This window comes from Mirounga leonina, unplaced genomic scaffold (assembly GCF_011800145.1).
Source record: "Mirounga leonina isolate KUSES-001 unplaced genomic scaffold, KU_Mleo_1.0 Mir_151, whole genome shotgun sequence".
Classification (NCBI taxonomy): domain Eukaryota; kingdom Metazoa; phylum Chordata; class Mammalia; order Carnivora; family Phocidae; genus Mirounga; species Mirounga leonina.
Genome location: NW_023270377.1, coordinates 48,688,690 through 48,709,183, shown reverse-complemented (window position 1 = coordinate 48,709,183; position 20,494 = coordinate 48,688,690). Strand labels below are relative to the sequence as shown.

The 20,494-nt window shown below is 36.9% G+C and overlaps 1 pseudogene; it reads left to right on the top strand.

Annotated features, from left to right (window-relative positions):
- Positions 1-16,597: 16,597 nt before the first annotated feature.
- Positions 16,598-16,725, top strand: LOC118012800 (annotated as a pseudogene).
- Positions 16,726-20,494: the final 3,769 nt, after the last annotated feature.

Sequence of the window (20,494 nt, the reverse complement as noted above, 5' to 3'; positions counted from 1 at the left end):
TCTACTAATCCAAATGTTAATTTCCCAGAAAAAACACCCTCACAGACACAACACAAAATAATTTTTAACCAATATCTAGGTAACTTGTGGTCCAGTCAAGATGAAGAATAAAATTAGCCATCATACCAGGCTTACTCTGGGCTTTGGCTTTAGACTGCTTCCGTTTAAATCTTGATCCTACTGATTTACTGTGTGATGTACATAAGTTACTTATCTCTTTATTTTTCAGTTTACTCATCTGTAAAATGTGGGAATGAAACAGATAGTTCATGTAGTTCTTAGAACATTGCTTGGCTTTTGCTAGGCCCTTAATATATGCTAGCTGTTATGGTTATTACTATTACAATGATTGTTACCACTGTCATTTATAAGACGCTTACTCTGTGTTTATTGCCAGGTAAGCAGAAGAAACAAGGCTTGGAAATGTTGTGGTTTAATCGCTAATTTATAAACTCTATTTTTCCCCCAAGTTTTTATTTAAATTTTAGTTTGCTGTGTAATATTAATTTCAGGTGTAGAATTTAGCGATTGAATACTTCCATACAATGCCAGGTGCTAATCCCAAGTGCCTCCTTAATCCCCATCACCTATTTAAGCCATTCCCTCACTCACGTCCCCTCTGGTAACCATTAGTTCTCTATAGTTAAGAGTCTGTATTTTGGTTTTCCTCTCTTTTATCCCCCCCTATGTTCTAAACTGCATTTTAAATAACCTATGTTTCTCTACCTACACGATGAAATATATTTTATCAAATTGAAATTGCTTACTTACATTGTGAAATGAGCCCATTATTTTTGTGTTGCTTAACCCTACCATCATAAATAGTATAAAAAATCTTGCTGGTTAGAAAAACTCAGATTGACTGGGTTTAGTTTTCTTCCTGCAGAATGGAAAAGTACAATTAAAAAGAGCACACATCCAAATTATTCAAATCCTAATTATGATAGGAAGGGAGTACAAGACAGCAGATGGAGTCAGAAGAAATTCAATTATTTGGCTGAATTATTGTCACTATAATAAAATACTCAAGTACTGTTGATTTAATATCATGATGTTCCATGTTGAGGGTATAAACATGTCCATGATTTCAATTACAACTTTAAAATAGGTAGCAATAATGAAGGGAGGCTCTGAAGTCAGATCACATGGGTTCAAATTTTGGTGTCTCTCAACAGCCAGCTAGTAATATTAGGTAAATTATTAACTTCTCTAATCCTTCCTTTCTAATTTGTAAAGTGAGAATAATACTTTCCTCATATGTTGTAAGATTTAAGTACAATAATCCATGTTAAGTACTTTGGACAGTGACTATAACATGATAAAACACTCAAATGTCTTCTTTTATTTCTATTATAATGATGTTACTGTTGTTATTCTTCTAATCTCATATTCTTTCAGATTTGGGTATGTAACTGCCTCCTGAATATATCAACTTTAATGCCCTGTAGGTTTTACAAATTTAATGTGTCTAAAAGTAAACATATTCTTTCCTAATCTTTTCCTCATTTTTCCCCCTTACCTCAACAGATGACCTACTCCTGGTTTGTTGACAAGCCAGAAACCCAGACATCATCCTGTATCCCCTTTTACAATCACCAGCTAGTTCCCAAACAAGTACACTCTTCTCCTCTTACAGTCTTTTTAAATCTTTTGCCAATCCTCTCCCAAAGCCATCACCTTGATCTCGTCTGAAGGTCTAACGTCCAGGCCTGGCTCTAGTCTGAACCTCTCTGAACCCCCTTCACAGCCCCTCCAAAGTATTGTCACACTAAATCTGAAATGGCTAGACACAGAGTTCAGGATTAGATTCAAACTCAGAATAGACACCTAGTCTTTTATTTGGTATCTCTTCTCCTGACCCTGCCTGTAGTGCAGCCAGAGGGGAGGCCTGGAAGATCTTTGAATGTGTGGTGTTAGGTTTCATTCTTCCCTGCCTAACTACCATCTACTTTCCTTTAAAGCTCACTTCAAGCCTTGATCTCTCTGGGAAGCCTTTTCAAATCTCCTATATGATTTTCAGTTTCTCCTATCTGCCTATTCGTAGTGTCTTGTGAAAACTTTTATCAGAGAACTTGTGGTGCAGATTGTGATAGCCAGTTAGAGGACAGGGACTGTGACTTTTATGATCTTGTGTCTGAAACATGGTTAGTGCTAAAAAATCTTCTTGCCTCGCATGAAGAGAAAGCAACTGTGACCTTGGATTTTTTATCTGGAAGGGTAGAGAATCAATATCCTGTGTCCCATTCCCAACTTCCTACCTTATTACAGAGTCTACTCTACCTTACTTATTGATAGGGAAGAATTGACACTTTGACCTTATTTTGACCCTGAACACTAAAAAATTTGCAAACTCATGAAGCTTCAAGAGAAACCTTAAACCTTAAAGAGAAGCTTAAGGGAGAAAATTTCAAAGCATTTTTGTGTTCATAAGTGTGGGTATACTGGGGAGATGGCTCTTGTATATAAGATCCATTTATACCTTTTTGTTTATGGATTATAACTGCTATAAAAGGAATATAGATTGCTCTATTAACATAACTCCAAAATAATACAGTATTTTTATAAAATGACCTCTTTAGACTAGATTTCAGTAATGTGAGAAAAAGAGGTGGGGTTTCTTTTGGAAATTTTACTCTACTCTAGATGTTATAAATTTATATAAACCAAAGGATAAATCCAAACCTGGTTTGGCACCCAAGTTTCCTGTCTGTCCTCATTATTGATTTGGGAATGTATATAATCAGACTTCTATAACTGTGGGCGCCTACATTTTTTTATATTACTTACCTTTACAAAGATAGTTTACCTCCCAAAGAGCTGATTTCTTGGCTTGAAGAATAAAGATCTTCTTAACCTAAACAGTTGTCACCTTTTTCACCAAATGATAATATATTTTTGCACAGGAATCCTAGGATAGGATCCCAGGGCAAGGGAAGTCATGATGATTGAAGCATAACACAACCCAAGTGCTATTTTCTCCATTCTTCTTTGGGTTAGACATCTCTCTGGTTATTTATCAGGGTCCTTTGGAAGTTAATAGTCTTTCTCTGAAGGTGATTTTCTTTACCCCCCTTTCTCATGTCATTAAGCTTGAAATCTGCCCTGGGATTAGATTAAAACTAGGTTTCCCTTCAAGCATGGAGAACAAAGTATGTTGGTAAATTCTGCCTTCCATTATTCCATGAAAGTAGAATAATATCCACATCATTTGTTGAGTTTCTATAAATTTAGGTCTTATTTGTTAGATACAGAATATATCCATGGTAATCTTTGTGGAAAAGCTACTGGAAGATGCTTTTTATCATTTCAGTGTGTAGTCAAAGTTTGACAACAAAACTGCATTCAGGATTTAAAAGATGCTCTTTCTAAACAGAATAGGAGTGTATGGAATTATTTGGCAGGAAAACCAAAAGAGAACTAAAGAAAGCTGCTGCTGATAATAATAATAATAATAATAATAATAATAATAATAATAATAATAATAATAAAAACCCTTAGTTGAAGCTTGAAAACTGAACTACAAATTGAAGGTAAAATTCTGCCGTAAAAGAGAATGGGGAGTGGGGAGGAAAGCCAAATATCTACAGAGTGATTATTTGAGGTGGTTCTAAAGGACAAAACGCAAGGACATCAAACACTTGGAGCTCTTACTTCACAAAGAAGAAATAAAGTAATTGCTTTGTTACTGTTAACTATTTGGCTCAAATATTTTATGGAGATCATCAGTTATTAAAATATTTAATATTAAAATATTAAAATATAAGATACTTTGATTTATTATTTAAAAAGTTCTTTTTTTCTCCTGAACAAATATTTTAAAATTATTTTCATTTGTTTTGATTTTGGCCTTCTATGAAAATTCAGTCAACAATTTAGTAACGTAGTGGTAACTTTTCTTTACCTTGCCGAAACAGATGCTTATTCTTTATTTGTTCCTACTTAAGGTTTTGTGCCTTAAAGAATAAGGCTTATGTTCACTTTTGGTATCCACTTCAGGTGGAGGTCACTATATTGCTAGCCTCACCACACTCTTCTCCCCCTGTGATTCACCCTATCCTGGGAAGGGAGAATGACTTACCTGATTGGTAAAGTAAAGAAGAATAAACTGGGCATGCATAGCCCAGCTCTCCTATTCTTTGCCTCAGGAGCAAGGTCCTTAGAGGATGCAGATTTTCTCCTCCAGCAATGGTACCTGCTGGCATGACTGATGGCCAGCAAGGCAGTTGATGGCAGTGGGGGTGTAAATCTTCCCATATCTTGGGATAACAGGCCTAAAGTCACATTCTCTATCAGTAATAAAGAAGATAAGGAGTGCCGATTGAGGCCAAGTTTTTGTTTTTGTTTCTCCCCTCCTCAATTTGTTCAGAACCTCTATGGAATGCTCTTTGTTGGGTCTTCTAGTGGATGCTAACATTTCGTGTGTGGACCAGGAGTATAGAGAAAAAAAACCCCAAAAAACCCGAAGAGTGGCATTTCTTGAGCCAAATATGCAGATGACAACTCTTGGCTTGAGGTTTGAGGCTTTTTGGGCTTCAGCGTGGGGACAGGGCATTTTTACATTGGTGGTTTGTAGAAGCTTCTGTTAGGTCCTTGGATAGAAATTGTTCATTGACTTTTATCTGCTGTAGCCTGCACAAAGCTTTAATCCAGCGGCAATGACAGCTTGTCCTGTGTGGGGTTAACTGCACCTTCTGGTGGCATGGTCCATCTGTGGTGGGTGGGCTGTTTTTATATTGTTAGGCAGGCAATGTAAAGGCAGTGAGGGAGCCAATGAATGACCTCCTCATGGAAAAAAGGAGAGGCTGTGAAAGTAACAGGGAGAGGCACAGAGGCCTAAGAAAGAAGATAGTGAGGTAAGGAGGCAGAGGACAACCTCAGGGTGGGCCCTACTAAGACTGATTGCACTGTAGCGGCTTTTCCAGAGCAGAAGTTTGGTTATAGGAAAAGGTGATTTTTATAGGCTTTTGAGGCATTGGTGAACTGGAAAATATTTTTGTTTTTAAACAGCAAAAAATTGAGTTGGTAGTCTGATACAAAATATTGAAAAGATTATTGGTTAAAATTGTTATTGTCAGGCCTGTATGCAACATTTGGCTCCACTATCCTAAATTCCATTCGGCATTCAGAGCCTAGAATGTGTCTATATAGCAGCTGGGGCTAAACTTGGATTCATGTGGTTTGTACATAAGTGTTGTTCCCCCACCATATGGTCTCAAGTTGGCATTAGATTAATAATATATGTGGAGAAAATCTTCCCTAGGAGGCAAAAATAATTCTTATACCTAGGCCATTGTGTAGCAAGAAGTGGCTAAAATAGCTGTTGTGGCTCAGAACTGAAGGTCAGTTCAGGAGAGAGTATGGTAACTGTGTAGAGCTTACAGTCATGTCTTACTCAATGGCAGGAAACACAGGACTCAAAGGAGAAGGGGACACGAAGAGGTTAGGCAGGAACTGTAAATGCATGATGCCCAAATCAAGTGCGTCCAGGGAAATTTAACCCAATTGAGTTTAGTAGTCTTAGATTATGGGATTTAAATCAAAGAATTTTTTTCTGAATTTCTGTCATTCTCGGCAACATTAAGAATTCTGGAAATTTACCTTGCCTTCTCTTGATCTTGAGAAAGCACAGGCTGTCATAAGAATGATATCTATGGATGCAGATTCTCTCTCTCTCTTTTCTTTTTAAGATTTTATTTGAGATAACGAGAGTACACACCCGTGCATGAGAGAGCACAAATGGGGGAGAAGAGCAGAGGGAGAGGGAGAAGCAGGCTCTCTACTGAGCGGGGAGCCCTATGCGGGACTTGATCCCAGGACCCTGGGATCATGACATGAGCTAAAGGCAGACGCTTAACGACTGAGCCACTCAAGTGCTATGCCCAGATTCTCTTTATGCAGTTGGGGAAATTCCTTTTTTCCAAGTTTACAGAGATTTCTTTTTTTAAAAAATCATGAATGAATGTTGAATTTTGTCAAAGACTTTTTTTATTTTATTTTATTTATTTGAGACAGAGAGAATGAGAGAGACAGAGAGCAGGAGAGGGAGGAGGGTCAGAGGGAGAAGCAGACTCCCCGCCGAGCAGGGAGCCCGATGCGGAACTCGATCCAGGGACTCCAGGATCATGACCTGAGCCGAAGGCAGTTGCCTAACCAACTGAGCCACCCAGGTGCCCCTTGTCAAAGACTTTTTCTGTGCTGTTCATATAGTTTTTCTTCTTTAGTCTGTTCATGTAGTGAATTATACTGATGGACCAACCTTGCATTCCTGGGATTAACTGCACTTGGTGTATGCATTATCCTTTTAATATGCTATTTTGATAGGGATTTTTTGTGTGTTCTTGTTCATGGGCAATATTCATGAGAAATCATTTTTTTTATAATGTCTGTTTTTGACATTGAAATAAAATGGTTTTGGAAGTAGTCACTCTCCAATTTTCTGGAAGAGTTTTTTTAGAATTAGTATTATTTCTTCATTAAAAGTTTCACAGACTCCATAAACTAAGCCATCTTGCTCTGGAGTATTCTTTGAAGGAAAGTTTCTTAACTACAAATTCTATTTCCTTAATAAATATAGGGCTGGCTCTTTAACTTAACTATTTCTTTATGGGTAAGTTTTAGTAGTTTTTGCCTTTTATTGATTTTTGTCATTTTATAAAGTTTGTCAAATGTATTGGCATAAAATTGTGAAAATATTCTCATTCTTTTAATATTTGTAGAGTCCCTAGTGATGTCATGTCTTCTTCATTCCTGATATTGGTATTGTGCTTTTTTTTTTTTTAATCCCTGATCATTATGGTGAGAGGTCTGTCAATTACATTGATCTTACCAAAGAACTAGCTTTTGGGCCCCTTGATTGTCTCTGTTGTTTTTCTTTTCTCATTTCAATGTATTCCTAGTCTTTATTTCCTTCCTTCTGCATGGTAAATTCAATTTGCTATTTTCTAGTTTATTAAGGTAGAAACAGATTATTGATGTGAAACTTCTGTTTTTCCAATACCATCATTTAAAAGTTTAAATTTTCTGAGTACTTCTTTACTGCATTCTGCAAACATTGATATGTTTCATTTTAATTCAGGTCAAAACTTTCTAATTTATCTTATAATTTACTATTAGATCCATGGGTTGTTTCAAATCGAATTGCTCAATTTTCAAATATTGGGGTGTTTCCCAGTCATCTTTCTGTTACAATTTCTAGCTTAATTCTATTATGGTCAGAGAACATATTTTGTATAATCTAAATTCTTTTAAAAATTTCAAAAACTTTTTATGACATAGAACATAGTCTATCATGGTGAAAGTACACTTAAAAAATGTGTTCTGTTGGCTCAGGTGTTCTATAAATTTCAATTAGATCAAGTTGGTTGACTATGTTGTATAGGTCTTCTATAATCTTAGTGATTTTCTATCAATAAATAGAAAATTTATGTATGGTTTGTTTGCTTGTGTAATAGCTGAAAGGAGTGAAGTATCCCAATGTAATTCTAAATTTGTTCATTTCTCCATTCAGCTTTATCCATTTTTGTTGAATGCATTTGGAAGCTCTGTTGTTAGATGCATACACATTTAGGATGGTTATGTCTCTTGGATAATTGATCCTGTCACTGTTATGGAATATTCCTCTTTGTCCTTTATCGTATTGCTTATTCAGAATTCTAGGTTTTCTGATATTAATATAACTACTCCAGCTTGTGGTTTGTGTTTTCATGTTTCCCATCTTTTTACTTGCATGTTTTTCATTCTTTTACTTTTAATCTATATATTTATGTTTAAGGTAGATTTATTTTCCTCTTGTTTTTCATTTTCAGTAGTTTGAAAATGATACATCTAAGGGCACCAGGGTGGCTCAGTCAGTTAACCATCTGCCTTTGGCTCAAGTCATGATCCCAGGGTCCTGGGATCGAGCCCTGCGTCGGGCTCCTTGCTCAGTGAGGACTCTGCTTCTCCCTCTCCCTCTACCCGCCTCCCACTTGGGCTCTCTCTTGCTCTCAAATAAATACATTTTTAAAAAAGAAAATGGTATATCTAGATGTGTTCTACTCTTTGTTTTCTGAACTTCTTAGATCTGTGGCTTGGTTTCTGTCATTAATTTTGGGAAATTCTTGACCATCATTTATTCAAATTTTTCTTTTGTTTCACTCTCCTTCTAAGATTACAATTACATGTATGTTGAGTCATGTGATTTTGTCCCACAGCTTTTGGATGCTCAGTCTGTTGGTTCTTTCCTTCTGATCTTACATGTGTTTGATCCTTCCCACTTGTAGAATTCAAGTAGTGCCTGAGGTAAATGCTTTTTATTCCTGGAAATGGCCATTTTTCTTTCTGCTTGCCTTTGTTGTGGAGGTTGAGTCAGTGTAGTGAGAAACTGACCTAGGTTTGGCTTTAATTGCTGCTATTGATATTCTTAGGTCACCTCAATCTTAAATCCTTCTAGTGTTAACTTTTGTTTAGGATAGGACTGTTTGCCTGTGGATATATTATGTGTCTGCTTCATACTTGGTTTTAGGTTGTCCTTTTGTGCTGTGCTTGAGAGAGGTTTTCTAAATCTTTTCCTCAATGTAAGCAGTAGCTTATTATTTGACCCTTGTTAGTATAGTGTTGGGGGCAAGATAAATTTTCCATTGTTTGGATTAATTCTTAATCTTAGGTAGGCAATATCTTCCTGGATCTTGAAGGAGGATCCTTCTAGTGATCCTGATCCTTGCTTAAGACAGTTCTAAAAAAAAAATCTGTTTATTTCTACCAACTGTGATTAGTCTTTATTAAGTTTCTTCCCTGCTTACACCCACCCCAAGTTGTTTAAGACTTTTGATTGTAGGGTAGCTATTGGGAAGATCGAAGTGGAGTTTTATGCCTCTCCCACAGTGCCTGCTGTACATTTACCTCAGGCTTGTATACCATTTGCTGCATAGTTTCTCTTAGGACTGTGATCAGTCTTTTTGTGAGTACCTAGAAAGTCCAGGAAGAAGATCCTGCAAGTGGATGTGCATTCTCCTTGTGCCTCTGGCCATAAAGAGATCTATATAGTCTTATTACCTGCCACTAAACATTTAGCAATTCATTAAAAGCTTTAATTGAATTCTTATTGGTGTCTGGAGACATATGCCTAAGTAAAGTATTACTCCCAGCCCACTTCTCCATGGAGGCACCTATCTTAGATTTATAGTTTGGCTATTTACCTAACCAATAGTTTCTGAGTTGTCAGCTCTCTGATGGGTTCAAGAAAACTGTGAATCTTCAGATTGTCTGGCAGGTTTGCTGTGGTTGCTATCATTATAAGTATGGAAACAATGCACTTTTCAGCATTCTACATTCTGAGTAGAATCCAGAAGTCCTAGCTTTGTTTCATGCTGTGAGATGCTGAAATATATTAACAAAGGAGATTGTTTATTCATTAACTCATCCATCCATTAACCTATCTATCTATTCACATATTTCAGAGTGCCTATTGTATATTAGCCAGAGTGCCTGTTGTATATTAGCCAGAGTGCCTATTGTATATTAGCCTGTGGAGGACACAAGGGTCAAACAGATAGCCTCTCAGACATTTTGAAACCGGCTACTCATTATTTTTAGAGTGACTTCAGGTTGGCTCTGACCAGAAAGAGCAATGATTGTTTTAAGAAATTTGGGTAATTGCTAGACCTTTTTAAGAGTAATTTTCATGTATCTTATAGTATCATTGTTTGAGATCTACTTTACAAACTGTTGTATAAAAAATGCCTTTTGATTGCAAATTATAACTAGATGTAAAGTTTATCCTTTATACTGGTAACATAATTTTAAAAGATTATCATTAGATTGAAAACACACATAAAAAACCTCATAGACTTCATTGATCTTTAATAATATGCCTGCATCACCAGTTTGAAAAATAGCAGACTAGGTTAATTTCAAGAACTTCTTTCTGGCTTTGTAATTCTCTAACGGTATAGTGAAAGAATGGATGGGCAGGGAGTGAAGAATGAGTATGTTTTTTTATTTTACTTTATTTATTTATTTTTGAGAGAGAACGAGTGAGCACAAGCTGTGGGAGGGGCAGAGGGAGAAGCAGGCTTCCCACTGAGCAGGGAGCCTGATGCGGGGCTTGATCCCAGGACGCTGGGATCATGATCTGAGCTGAAGGCAGATGCTTAACCGACTGAGCCACCCAGGTGCCCCAGAATGAGTGTGTTTTAAAGATCAAAGCTCTTTCTAATAATAAATTTTTTTTCTTTAGTCATAAAGTGGCATTTAAAAAAATTTTTTTTAAGATTTAATTATTTGAGAGAGAGAATGAGTGGGAGGGAATGGTAGAGGGAGAGGGAGAAGCAGGCTCTTTGCCTGGGATCTCAGGGCTCGATCCCAGGACCCTAAGATCATGACCCTCTCTGAGCTGAAGGCAGGAGCTTACTGACTGAATCACCCAGGTGCCACTTTTTAGTCTGACTAGGTGAACCATGTTTGAGAATTTATTAAGACTCGACTATCAAATGTTAGCAACAGGTCTAGAAACAAACGCTGGCAAGTAAGAAAACAATAGTGCTATCAAGTCTTTATTAACTCTGTTAGCAAAATAGTAGTGTCATCATTGATACTGGGAGAACTGGAGTTCAGGTGAATACTATCCATAGCCTTATAAAAGCACACTCACACAGTAGCGATCTTAGGAACACTGTAAGTAGCACACTTGAATGACAGTGTTATCTGAGAATATTGTTAATCAAGCTTTTGAATGACCATTGTCTCCGTGATATTATAAATGGTAGAGTTGAATGACAGAGCCATTAAGGTTACTCTTAACAGAAATAGATGAGCGTGAATCAGTTTGGAAGTCAGGTTTGTTTACATGAATTATTGAGCAGAAGTCTTTAGAGAATTGCTTCAAGTCTTTTTAAATTCACTTAAAAAGTAAATGGACATTTTAACCACTGCGAAAGATCACATAACCTATAACCATTTATCCTTGTCTCATAATGTTCTCTGAGACACTTCAACATGTTGTAAAAGCATTGTATAAAATCTACATCCTTTGCAACCAGGCTGTAAAGATTCTCTTACTAGCGCTGTTCATGTTATTGTAGGGCTAGATAGAGAAGGTGTGTATGTCCTTAGGGAATAATATGAAAAAATATGAACTTTATTGAAAAGTTTTGTCCAAATAGAGACTTCTAGTAAGAAGGGAGGTGCTTTTTATTGGTCTCTTTAAAGGATCCATTGTTATGAAATCCAACTTTCTGTTACATATAGCTTTTAAGTAATAAGGAGTACCAGTGAAGGGTTAGGACAAGACTTAAAGGGCCCCTTAGAGACAGAAACACATAGGAAAAAGGAAAGTGAGGGTGTGGAGTAGAACTGGGGATTCCTAAAATATAGATAACAATAGATTTTAGGAATGCGGTGGAACATTTGTCAGAATTAAAGGAACATTAACTATGGTAGAATAATATACAGAATCTATCAAAGAGTATATGTATATATGTGAGATGATTAAAAGTTGCATTGATTCAGGAAAAATATGCTATTTGATAATAAATACTATAAAACAACAAAACTAGATATTTCATTGTTCAAACACAATAGTATTTAAATTCATTTGTGTGATTTTTTTACCCAAGTATTCCTTTACAATATTTAGAATGAAGGAGGCATTTAGAGTGAAGGGGAAAAAGGGGGACAATGCTTTTGTGTTATTACAGTGAGGAATGGGGATGCTACATGCTTTGTGGATCAAGAATGCTAAATGTCTTCCATGTGTAGGACAGTGCATATAACAAAAAACGTCTTGCTTCAGATCAAAAACACTGGGACCAGAATAACTATTATACCCATTTTTTTAAAAGATTTTATTTATTTATTTGAGAGAGAGAATGAGAGAGAGAGAGCATGAGAGGGGGGAGGGTCAGAGGGAGAAGCAGACCCCCCAGTGAGCAGGGAGCCCGATGCGGGACTCGATCCTGGGACTCCAGGATCATGACCTGAGCCGAAGGCAGTCGCTTAACCAACTGAGCCACCCAGGCGCCCACTATTATACCCATTTAAAATAATGGTAAACTGTATGTTCAACAGTAGACACATGCTTTTTCTTCAATTCTTTTTGCTTGCTTCTTAGGCACATGGTCATCTACAGAAAAGGATGCCAGTCTATTTGCAATTTGACAAAATTGGAAGGAAAGCAGTTTTTCTGTTTATAGTGAGTTTGAATCTAAAGATAGTACAATTCATCATACTCTAAAACACTTTCCATTCTATATTGCATAATTGGATAAGTACACATTGTTGAATTCTTGGAAATAACATGAGCAGATATAAATTTCTAGGATAAAGAATTTAAAGATAAACTTTTTCAGAACCACTATAATTTGGTCCCTATGTATATGTGTTCAATGGAACAAATTTTAAGCCTGTCCTGTTGGGGATAAGAAAAATAACTGGAGTAAAGTAGCTCTATTTTCAACTTTTTGAGGAACCTCCATACTGTTTTCCAGAGTGGCTGCACCAGCTTGCAGCTGCAAATTGTGTAAGACTGTTGAATCACAGACCTGTACCTCTGAAACAAATAGTACATTATATTAAAAAAAAAAAAAAAAGACAGCAGGAAGGGAAGAATGAAGGGAGGGAAATCAGAGGGGGAGATGAACCATGAGAGACTATGGACTCTGAGAAAACAAACTGAGGGTTCTAGAGGGGAGGGGGGTGGGAGGATGGGTAAGCCTGGTGAGGGGTATTAAAGAGGGCACGTTCTGCATGGAGCACTGGGTGTTATACGCAAATAATGAATCATGGAACACTACATCAGAAACTAATGATGTAATGTATGATGACTAACATAACATAATAAAAAAAGTGGGAAAAAAATAACTGGAAATTAGTAACTGAAACTTGAACTAAACAGCTATCAGGGATGTACAGGATTTGTCCTAGGCTTTGATAAAGAATAGAGTATGAAGAAAATTAAACTGTTGTCTTAGAACCACACTCATGTCGCATCCCAGAGCTGGATGGATCTGGATGCATATTATAGTGATGGAAAAAGAACCTGCAGAGGGTGGAATTCTTACCTCTTATAAAATCAGAAAGACTTGAGCATTTAGGCAGAGCATGAATGCCTATTAATTACACCTGTTACTTATAGCAATGTGGTATGATTGTATAAGCTGATGGTTACTGAATTTTGGGGCAAAGGAGCATATGATAAGTTTCCAGTGAGAAATTATGCTAATGAAATTGTGTGCTTAATTTATTGTTCACTTAAAATAATTAACAAGATCCTTATATGGTCAGCAGTTTCTTTATTCAGTTTGTTTAGTGAATGTAGAAATGCAGGATGTAGGATTTTTCCATTCCTTAGTATCTCTAACCTGTTTTAGGAGCTTACATTCATTAGCTTAATTTTTCTACTATAAAGTTTTGTAGAACCTAAATTGAGTATTTTAATATTTCACTTTTCATTTTTCATTAATCATATTTATGGTACATATTTTAATAAACATTTAACTTTTCAGTAATCATTCATCTGTATAATATATATCACTTTCCATCTATGACATGCTATTTTAGGTGCTGATTCAAAAATTGTGTGAAATATTTATACTAGTAATAATAATTACCATTTATTTGGAACTTATGTGCAGGTGCTTTATACACTTTATTTCAAATTCTCATAATAACATTGCAGGATAGTCTTATTCCGAGTTTAGAGGCAAATCTGTAGTTTATAAGCAAAATGTATATAAGAACTGGGTGTCAGCGACCCAAAGCTTTGTTATACTCTACTCTTTGCACTGTACCATTAGTTACAGCACAAAAACTGTTGGATTTGAACAGAAAAGCAAGACCATTATGCGTGACCTAGAAAAAGGAATTTATTATAGGGGTTGTTTGTTACATAACAGTGGGAGCTGGTCATACACTCAGTGTAAGGCTGTCACTTCTATATCTGGTGTTGGACCTGAAGTCAGCAGTTAGGCATTTGGGAATGGAAGATGGGTGTGTAGTATGGTTGAACAAGAATTAACTGGAACTTATGAGTGTAAGCTGGATGGTACTGTGGTAAACTGGTACCTGCATCTATCTCTTACCTTCCAAGCCTCCAATTTCTGTGAGACCAGTGATCTGTAGAACACTTGGTTCTGAAGTTGCAAATGCATGTGGGCTAGGATTGGGTGAAGCTGAAATAGGAGCTCTCAAGGGGGTTGGAGGAGCTACTGGTCCACCTGCAACTCCAAGCCAGCGAAGCGAGCGATTGGGTCAATGATGACTCACGTGAACTGCCCCAAAGCAAGACTGCACTGGATCACTCAGTGAAAACATGGCTGTTCTATTTCACCTTCTGCCTTTCAGGCCTCCTGAAAAATTTTCCTATGGCCATTCCTGACCCAGAACCACTGAAGGACGGGAAATCTGAGAAACAAAACTTCCAGCTTAGGTAAGTTGACACAGTACAAATCCACCACATTTAGTTGTAGATGTCACTGATTTTCTAGCAAGGAGATTAATGTGAAGATGAGTTAAAAAGATGATATCTTGAATTTTCACACATTTCTCTCTCCTTACCAAATATACTCATAGTTATGTCACAGTCTACAAGGCGAACAGGTGTATACAGTAATATTTGTCCAAACAGGAAAAAAAGGTGCAGTTTTATTTACTACTTATATTATTATTTATTCTACATAAAGGAAGCCAAAATGATGAAAGCCATTGACTACAGTTGTGAAAAGCATTGAAAATTCTATCTGAAACACTTTAGAACTCAAACTAGAAGTATCTATAATTCTAATGAGTTCTGCATGAATGGAGAAAATGATAATGAATATCATTAGAGAAGAGAGATTGAGCAGTTGTTTTTGTTCTACTCAGTGGTCGCAGTCTCCAAATATAAGCAGGAAGTTTCTGAAAGAGTCAGAGTGCCCTAATGAAAACATTTTAGAAGTGACACTTTAGTACAAAGAAATGAATGTAGTCAGTTCTAAAGAAAGAGATCTAATTTGTCTACAGGCACATTACTTTGTGGTATAGATAATGGAGTGAAGAGTAAGAGTATAAATACAAAATTTCCATATGCCAAATGTTCATATGGAATGGAAAAAGTCAGCTAAGAGTATGCATAGCATTTGTATGGATCACAATCCAGACATGGTAACAACCCCCGTGTGTTTCTTGCATGCTTATGATGTACCATATTACAAGGATATCCTTTTACAAGGATGTCCTCAGGAGTTTTAGGGCATTATAGCTACTCTAAAAGGGAAGCTTTCATTGATTAAAAAAAATTATTTTGAAAGTCATCCTTAATTAATAAACTTTAGAAAACACAAATATGCTGAAACAAAACTGAGTAATTCAAATGATAGGAGTCAAAAGAGACTTTATTAGTTATCTATTTTGGGTAACCAATTACCTTAAAAGTTAGCTTGAAACAACACATAAATTATCTCAGTGTTTCTGTGGGTCAGGAATCTGTGCATGGCTTAGCTGTGTTCTCCGCTTTGTTGTTTCTCACAAGATTGCTGTTAAGGTGTCCATCCAGGACTTTGTTCTTAACTGAAGGCTTAGGAACAGAAGTTCCTAACTGAATGTTAGGCTGTAAGATGGAGGCCTCCCTCATTTCCTGGACATACGGTTCTTCCCCACGTAGCAGAGTGCTTCATCAAAGTGTGCAAATTAAGTAATCAATAGAAGTTGCCAACAAAATGGAAGTCACGAACTTTTGTAACCTAAGTTACATCCCCTCAACAGTGGTGTATTCTAGTTAAAGGAATTGATTTCATTATACATTATACATTTAATACATTACATTATACATTTAATATCAGAAGGCAGGGATCATGGGACCATCTTGGAGGCTCCCTACAGCCACCAATTCTGGATAAGCATCCAGCCAGAGACAGAACCACTGGGAAATGTAGTTTAGCCTAGACACATTGACACATCACAAAGCCGTAACAGGCTCAGTTTTGTTACAAAAAGTTCTGATCTCAGTGGCTTAACACAATAAAGGCTCATTTTTTGCTCTCTTGTCAAATAATGCAGTCACTGGAACAGGGGGCTGTGATCACAGAATCTATACCAGTGGCTCCAGCAATGGACGTTCACAACTACTCAGATAATAACTTCGGTCTTTTGGAAGAGATCTTTGCTCTATTCTCATTTTCTCCCCAGCCCCCAAATTCCTCCTTCCTTTTCAACACGCACAAACATGTACTCATGGACACCTGAGTGGCTCAGTCAGTTAAGCATCTGACTTTGGCTCAGGTCTTGATCTCAGGGTCCTGGGATTGAGCCCCATGTTGGGCTCTATGCTCAGCAGGGAGTCTGCTTGTCTCTCTCTCTCTCTGCCTCTCCCCCTGCTTGTGCTCTCTCTGTGTCTCTCTCTCAAATAAATAAAATCTTTTTAAAAACTGTACACAGGGGCATCTGGGTGGCTCAGTCATTGAGCGTCTGCCTTCGGCTCAGGTTGTGGTCTCAGGGTCCTGGGATCGAGCCCCACATCGGGCTCCCTGCTCGGTGGGAAGCCTGCTTCTCCCTCTCCCACTCCCCCTGCTTGTGTTCCCTCTCTTGCTGTCTCTCTCTCTCTGTCAAAAAATAAATAAAAATCTTTAAAAAAATGTACACACACAGCTTTGCGCAGTGACAGTATCGTAGCCAGTGAGGTTTATCCGAGGCACGATTATTGCTAAAAAAATGTACACAAATACAAATATTTTTATATCAGTATTCTGATTTTTCAACCTGTTTTATTTAACAGCATTATTAAAATGTTACTGAAATTTATATATGTATATACACACCCACATACACACACATACACACATCTGTAGAATAATCTTAAATGTTTAAATATTTGATTCTATGGATTTCAATACAGTTTGCAATTATACTTCTGTCATTGCACATTTAGCAGTTTCCAGTTTTTAAGTGACTCTGAAACTTTATTTCTTCAGTTTAATTGCTATAAAAGAAATTACAGAGTCTAGGATTTGAATATTTTTAAACTTTCAGTAAGAATTAGCAAAAAAATTGTATCAATGTACATTCATATCAGAAATACATGTATATATCTGTTTATGCCAATGTTAGGAATTAAGTTATTACAAATACTTGCTAACTTGTATTGAAAAGTATTTATCTTCATTTTTTTTAACTTAGTGATTTTTTTGTGTGTGTGTGTGTGAGGAAGCCAGTTGTATTTGTTTTTACTTGTCAATTCATATCCTTTACCACGTATCTATTGGAAAAAATCATGTTAACAATTTCTAAGACAGTCTCCTATATTAACAATAATACTTTTAAAAAATAATACTTTACATGCATATATTTTAAACATTTTAATTTTTTTTAAAGATTTATTTAGAGAGCGCGAGAGTGGGGAGAGGGACAGAGGGAATCATCAAGCAGACTCCCTGCTGAGCACAGAGCCTGATGAGGGGCTTGATCTCACAACCCATGAGATCATGACCTGTGCTGAAAGCAAGAGTCAGATGTTTAACTGACTGAGACACTCAGGTGCCCCATACATGCATATATTTTTAAAGTAATTCATAATATCTTGATTATAAGAACTTCTAGTTGGTCCCATAAAGGTGCTAAATAAGATTACTTGTTTTGAAACTTGTGGATCCTCCTGGAGGAACATATATTTTGTGTCATGTGTTAATGGTTCTAGTGATGCCCAATAATTATACCCACCAAATCTCTATATGGAGTCTAGTGATCTTATGTCCACAGTTTGGACAGTTAACTGTTTGAAAGTACTGTTTAATAGCACTTACCTCTCACCCCAATCTAGAATTGATACACAGCCATTTAAGTAAAGGACTCTTTACCATGCAAAATTTACCTGTTCCCTCCTTTTTAAAACTGTTTATCTTAAAAATTTTTTTTTCACAATACAGTTGCAAAGATTGTTCAGAGATTTCCTGTATATGTATCACATACTGTCTCTAATTTTAACATCTTATATAGCCAAAGTTGTTACTAAAACAATTAACATTGGTACAATACTATTAATTATAAACTTTAATTACCCCAGGTTTTCCATTAATGTTCTTTTTCTTTTCCAAGATCCAAATCAGGATACCCACACTGCATTTACTTCTGTTTTTTGTGTCCTACAATCTGTGACAATTCCTTGGTATTCCCTTGCCTTTTGGTATCTTAACATTACTGAAATGTACTGGCCAGGTATTTTATAGGATGTCCTTCAATTTGGGTTTGACCCTTGCTTGCTCATGATTTGTCTTAGGTTATGAATTTGGAGGAAGAATACCACAAGGTGATGTGCCCTTCTCATTGCATAACATCTGGGTATATGATGTCAGTGTGATTTATCATTGGTGATATTGACCTTGATCACTTGGTGGAATGGGTTGCATTGTGCCCTTCAAAATTCATGTTGAGATCCTAACCCCAGTATCTCAAAATAGGGCCTTATTTGGAGATAGAGGTGTTGTAGAAATTAGTTAAGATGAGGTCATACTGGATTGGTAGATCCTTGATCCGGTGTGACTGATGTCCTTATAAAAATGGGAAATTTGGACATAGACATGTATACTGGTAGAATGCCATATGAAGATGTAGGCAGCAATCAGGGTTATGCTTTTATAGGCCAAGGGAGCCAAAGATTGCCAACAAGCCACCAGAAACTTGCGGAGAGCCAGACTCCTCCTCATAGCCCTCAGAAGAACCAACCCAGCTGACACTTTAATTTTGGACTTCTGGCCCCCAGAACTGTGATGCAACACATTTCTGTTGCTGAAGCTACTAGTTTGTGGTATTTTGCTAAAGCAGCACTACCAACCTAATACACTTACACTTTCTCTACTGTTAAGTTTTTATTTTCTTTCTTTCCATACTCTGTTAGAAGTAAAATACTATCGGGCGCCTGGGTGGCTCAATTGGCTAAGTGTCTGCCTTTGGCTTAGGTCATGCTCTCAGGGTCCTGGGACTGAGTCCCATATCAGGCTCCCTGCTCAGCGGGGAGCCTGCTTCTCCCTCTCCCTCTGCCTGCCACTCCCCTGCTTGTGCTCTCCCTCTGTCAAATAAATAAATAGATAAATCTTAAAAAAAAGAACAACATATTACCTTGAGCTCCTTCTCCAGGTGAGAAGAATTAATATCCACCTGCTGGAGGGGGAGGAGTTTTTAAGTATTTGTGGACATTTAAAACCATCACAGTGATGAATATATTTTTTGGCTAGATACTTTATAGTTAACGCAAATATTTTGTTTCTCTTTTAAGTTTTCAGTAAGTATAGTATTACTTGGCAGGTCATTCCTACAGCAATTGTTGTGACATTCTAGTGGTGATCTTCTATTTTCCTAATTCATTCTGTGTGCATGAATTAGAAGTCTTCTTTAAGGAACAGTTGTTCCTTCTCCCCTATTTATTCATGTAGTCAGTCATATATTTCAATATGAAATTAGCTTTTTTTTTTTTTTTTTTTACAGTCCAGTACTGTCAATATTTTATTGCTCAGATTGCCCCAGCATTGACCATTGGGTGCTATATTCAGTTTGACTCCTGTGTTTTTTGGACATGCCTTTGTTCTTTAAATTTTTTTTCACTATGTTTTTATTTTCAGGCACCCCAGAATGCTGCAGTCTCCTTTTACATTTTCTCTGTCCCAGACCTGGAATAAGGTATCTCTCTGAATATCACCTTTATTGGGGAATGGTATTTAATGATAGTCTGTGTGCTCCTTGTGCATGTGGCGTGTGGCTACTCGGGTTTTACTTCTAGATCCTCTCAGCAGACAGAGATAGGATGTGCATGCTTGAATGTATGTTAATCCACATATACACATTTATTTTTTAGACACATTATCCATCTGTGTGGGTTTATATATTTAATTAAACCTGCGTTAATACTGCTACTTCTGACTCCAGTTGAGGACAACAAGTTCACATGCAGAGTTCTCCTTTTGCTTATTTGTAACTTGTTTCTGGAACAGTAGGGAACCTGACTGTGATTGCCTTTCAACCCTTGCCCACAAGTAGTTTCGTAATTGCTTACTTGTACTCCTGCATATGAGTTTTCTAGGGCTTCTGTAACCAAGTATAAACTGGATGGCTTAAGACGTCAGAAATTTCTTCTCTCCTCGTTGGGGAAGTTAAAAGTTCAAAATCAAGGTTGGTTTCTTCTGGAGGCTCTAAGGGAGAATCTGTTCCATGCTTTGGGTGGTTGCTGACATTCCTTGGTGTCTCTGGACTTAGAGATCCATCAGTCCAATCTTTGCCTTCAACCTCACATGGTATTCTCCCTAAATGTTTCTGTCCAAATATCCCTCTTCTTATGAATGACATCTGTCATTGAATCTAGGGCTCACACTAATCCATTACTACCTCACCATTGCTTGATTACATCTGTGAAGACACTATTTCCAAATAGAGTTACATTTACAGGTTCCAAGTGGACGTGAATTTTGGAGGGAAGCTGTTCAATCCAGTGAGAAACAAATTAACCTATTAGTATATAGTGTTGTTTTATCATTCTTTTTGTCATTAACCTTAGCAA